Source organism: Hyla sarda, chromosome 1, assembly GCF_029499605.1.
Source record: "Hyla sarda isolate aHylSar1 chromosome 1, aHylSar1.hap1, whole genome shotgun sequence".
Classification (NCBI taxonomy): Eukaryota; Metazoa; Chordata; class Amphibia; order Anura; family Hylidae; genus Hyla; species Hyla sarda.
Genome location: NC_079189.1, coordinates 350,034,621 through 350,039,771, shown reverse-complemented (window position 1 = coordinate 350,039,771; position 5,151 = coordinate 350,034,621). Strand labels below are relative to the sequence as shown.

The window sequence follows — 5,151 nt, the reverse complement described above, 5'->3', positions numbered from 1 at the left end:
AATCAGGTTGTGTAGGACTGGATGTATATTCAGACCCACACATTGATATTTAATGCAACCATTTCATCCTTTATTGAAAAAAATTCAGATATACAGTCATATGTCATTTTTTTTATCCAAAACTTGATGGCCACTGTTGCCTAACTGTGTTAGTACCTTGCATCAAACACAACAGGGAATGGGCTAAAGAGGAAATACAACCCGTTTGCTTTTAAACTCACTGAAAAGTGGTCAGAAAATAGGTGAAGGAGAGCACAATAGTACATGTAGAGTGTTGATGCTCAAGCCAGCTGCTGGGTATTTTTTATGGATCCCTGTAGACCATAAAGAGGAAGTATAAAACTAAAAAAGGAAATAAATAAATACCAGCGCTATGGGGATAGTACTTTTGTCTTTATTGAGAGTTAGATAAAAAGGTATAAAATGAGATTTGTCTCAATGACCGATGTAGTAGAGGAAATTCAGGACTTCAATGGTGTTTCTCAAGGTTAAAGGGCGAGGCACCTACAATAAAAATAATGTAAAAAAGCACGAGAATCAACCTAAATTAGGGCGAGAGAACGTAAATAAAAGGATCTGCATTTACATACCTATTTGGACGACTGATTGTTATTATTCAAATGCTGCCCCTACTGAAGTGGCTGCGTGCAGGGAAAAGTGTAATAGGGCAAACCTGTATGGGTAAATAATCACAGTATGCGAGATTAAGTATGTTTACCGTATAATGGTAACTGTGCAAAAAGCATGAGAAAAATAAATGCTGGTTCTCAAACAAAAATTCTTAGAAAAGGGGTATGAGGAAATACACCTACAAAAAATAAAGGATGAAGTAAGGATACTAGATGGAAAAAAATTACTTTCACAGAAGAAACAAAAGAAAACTAACACGCTAACACAATCCCATAAACCTATAGGGGGGGAGGACAACCAACAGATATCTATGGAAATCGGCATCCCTCTAATTACCACATATAGTAAACAAAGCCATTTAGTGAAAAGAATAGTGGCAAAACATTGGGACATCCTGAAGAATGATAAAGTAATAGGTGAACTCGTACCGAAGGCACCCAGATTCATTTTAAAAAAAAAGCACAGAACATAGGAAACTATGTAGCTTCTATCATCAAAAATCCCCTGAAAAGTACGCAAGCTCCAACAAATACAAAAAATATAATAGCATGTGCTCCAGAGATATCCATTTTTAACCAACTGGGAGAGAAAAGGGGTTTGTTCCCTTGCAAAAATTGCAAAGCCTGTGTTAGCATCAACAATAAAGATCCTATCCAGTATTTTTTACACCAAGATTTTAAAGTATTTTAAAGAAATTAAAATCAAACAATTCATACACTGCAAATCCAAAGGAGTAATATATGCCATAAAATGTCCTTGCAAAAAACTATATATAGGCAGAAAAAGATTGCTCTTTAAAAGAATTAATGAACACCTTTATAACATCAACCGAGGATACGAGGGCCATCCCCATTCAAATCATTACAGAGAAAAGCATAACTCCTGCATGGTGGGATCAACCTTCTTTGCCATAGAACACATTAAACCCCACTGGAGAGGAGGGGACTATATTGCTCAAATGTCCCGGGCAGAAGCCTGATGGATATTCCGTTTGGAAACTATGGCCCCGAACGGGTTAAACATGGAGATGGAATTGTTTGGATTTTTACAATAGAACTTGTCCTGTGTATATATGTGTAACTTATGTAACTTCAGACGGTAACTAGTTGCACCAGAGCTGTTTATGGGCTTCCTAACAAAGGGGGTGAATACATACGTTTTCTACTTCTAAACAATAGTTTTATTTATATATTTTTCTCATTTCACTTCACCATCTTAGACTATTGTGTTCTGATTCATCACATAAAATTCAGATTAACAAAACATTGAACTTAATGGGGTACTCCGGGGCTTAGACATCTTATCCCCTATCCAAAGGATAGGGGATAAGGAACCTGATTGTGGGGGTCCCGCCACTGGGGACCCCCCCCGTGATCTTGCACGCCGCACCCCGTGAAAATTAGTCCCCGGAGCGTGTTCGCTCCGGGTCTGATTACTGCCGATCACGGGGCCTGAGCGTTGTGATGTCAAGGCTCCGCCCCGTGTGACATCATGCTCCGCTCCCTCAATGCAAGCCTATGGAGGGGGTGTGACAGCCCCTTTGGATAGGGGATAAGATGTCTAAGCGCTGGAGTACCCCTTTAAGGCTGCAATGTATTAAAATACTAAAAAGTCAAGGGGGTGAATACTTTTGCAAGGCACTGTATTTTATAATTTTCTATTGGAAAGCATTTGCATTTTTTATAAAGTTTTATGTGAAAATGACATTTATCTCATGACAGTATTCTCATACCAAAATGTGAATAGGCCAAGTTCCTCTGCAAATGATCATAGACTAGACATGTCTAAATAACATGGAAAATAACCAGGCATTCCATAGAATTTCTATGGTGGGAACTTCGCACGGTATGCTTTTTATAAATGACCTCTCTCAACCCAGCTGTAAACTCACATATAACATAGACTCTACTTATCTCGCTGTGTATTGGGGCCTCCAGAAGAATAAATCAGACAAGAAAAGATAAAAGCTTCTGACAAAAGAACAGTATATTACATGGACCATTTATTTCACTTATAAATGACGATATGATCATAAAGAAAATGTGTTACTCTTAAGCCTCCACAAAGCTCACTCTGAAGTACTTCCATTTATTTCAGGGAACCCTCAAAGTGATCACACTTTACTATGAGGGCTGTTCTTTATACATTGAAAGAAAAATTCTTCTTCCATTTTACAGCTGATAGAAGTACAGTATTTAAAGGATTGTTTTTAAAGCACTCATATTCTATGGATTTCTCCCATTACATTTTTCTTAGAGATCGCAAAGCAATTATATTTTTGTTGTAAGTTATGAAACCATCTGTTCCCTTGGTCTCGCTATAGAACTATTACACCAAACATTAAAGAATTTTTAAGCTAGCTGTAGGGAATTTAAATACATTGAAATATATCTAGACTCAACAATCACAATACATTGTCATGCTTAGACATACACACCCAACTATAACACAAGGCTAGCCAGACCATCTCCTGTTATTCACTGACTCTATAGTCAGACAACAGGGACTTTGTGCGAACACTGGCTGAGTTTCATAGAGCTAGCATGCACTCCCTAGTAGTTCCCCTTCCAATCCCTGCAAGGCACTCATCCAGAGAAGCCACACCTGTTGCCTGAAGCCTCAGTAAGGTTGCATTCTGGTTGTTCATACTGCATTGTTAGGTCTCTGTTGTCTGACCTGAAGTGTGTCTGCTAAGCCTGCCTGTCTGCTGATCCCTGCCTGTATACTGGATTTGCTTTTGCCTCATCCATTGGACTCTGGCCTGTCTCTCCTGTTATGAACTTGGACTGTCTAACACAATTCCGGTCTTTTTGCAGTTTGTTCCAGCATGCACCTGTAGCCATCTTGGCTTGCTGCTGCTCTGTTAATAAACACCTTTATCAACTCTGATGTGTCTGGTGCTATCTTTATTTCCAGTTTGCCCCATTCTGGCTGCCTGGCCAACTGCCACATAGAGGTGTACCTAGTAACCCTTGCACCCCTGGTTAGGTGTGAGTGTCAAACCATCTTTGAAAATTCATCATTTCTATCTCCAGCCTACCAATCTTACAATGAGTAATATCTTACAATTCTGCTCATACATTGCTTTCCTTTCCTTATAGAACTCCCTCAACAACTAAACTGTCAAAAAAAATGTTATGTTACATAGTACCTAAACCTGATCATGTACGTATAATTGTTTTGTGTCTAGACCTATATTCCTCTTACAAAAACTTATATCTGTTGCTTACTTGGCTTGTCATTCTGTGCTTTGGAGGGGGTGTGTCCTCACTCCACATGACTCATCTTCCTCCCTGAGTGCTGGGTCTCTGTTTTCATGCTGCAGTCTGGTAGGAGTGAGCACAGAGGAGTGCTTGTCCCACCCTTACTTACTGGACTTTGGATGAGTTTTATCAAAGCCTGTGCAAAGGAAAAGGTGCCCAGTTGCCCATAGCAACCAATCAGATTGCTTCTTTTATTTTGCAGAGGCCTTGTTAAAAATGAAAGAAGCAATATGATTGGTTGCTAGGGGCAACTGGGCAACTTTTCCTCTGCACAGGTTTTGATAAATCTCCTTCTTTGTCCCTGCCTGTGTTTCAGCTTGGACAAAGATAATGCTGCAGCCGAACAGGATTATGTTCTGGATGTTATGGAGACCCCAAGTGTTATTTTTTATAATCTATGATTTCTATAGAAAGGACATCAAATTTTCTTATGCATTATAACAAAAAAGTTAATGTTTTGCAAAGATGTTGAACATATAAAATGTTTTTGAAACTGAGAGTGCCCATTTAATAGTAAGTGAAATGTAATGTGAAGGTCTACTCATTTATTTATGTATAGTTATATATACCAGATAGTTTTTCTGGTAATGCTGTACCATTGTTCGTTGATGTCAAATAAGGGTGAGATATTAATCCATAATGTATCCACTGTGGAATACCTATCTTCTGCATATTAAAATACATCACACATTTATAGAAAATACGTTAGTATGCTTGTATGTCTTATTTGAAATATATGCAATTTCAGCTAACACATTTGGACTCAAGGACGAAGACAAAGTCAAAAGCATTCTCTGGTGACCTCTACCTTATCTGGGGACACCGCTCACAGACCTTCATCCAGCTTGTAGGAAGGCCGACATAGTGGACACTTGACATACATGAAAAAGCTGGTAATTAGTCATTGTCAGGCTGGCTGTGCAGAGAACTCTGTGCAGGGATCACTTCACCATGGTATACTGCATCAAGCAGGAAGGCATGCTATATAGCAGTAATAAGAGAATTCAGTTGTGTCATAATGACATTACATTCACATTTTCTCTAGAACACAATTTAAATAAATCTCAATTTTTATTAAAACTCCATTTAAATCAAAGCACATGGGTAGCAGAGTTAACAGTCAGAGTCTTAGCATGTTTACTAGATGTGGTAACACCAAATCTGACTGTTAGCTCTGTTGTGTTTGCATAGGCTTACATAAGAGGTACCGATGTAGCAGAGTTAACAGTCAGAATCATCTGCCTCTTGGAATAAGGGT

The 5,151-nt window shown here is 38.7% G+C and overlaps 1 long non-coding RNA gene across 2 annotated transcripts; it reads right to left on the bottom strand.

Moving 5' to 3' along the window:
- Positions 1 to 374: 374 nt before the first annotated feature.
- On the bottom strand, positions 375 to 3,993 carry LOC130307326 (uncharacterized). 2 transcript variants are annotated; one of them, XR_008856521.1, is made up of 3 exons: positions 3,861 to 3,993; positions 591 to 673; positions 375 to 504 (listed from the first exon to the last, which is right to left on the bottom strand). It is a non-coding gene; the product is annotated as an uncharacterized LOC130307326 (long non-coding RNA). The 2 variants fall into 2 exon arrangements; XR_008856526.1 differs by lacking the exon at positions 3,861 to 3,993 and adding an exon at positions 3,235 to 3,435.
- Positions 3,994 to 5,151: the final 1,158 nt, after the last annotated feature.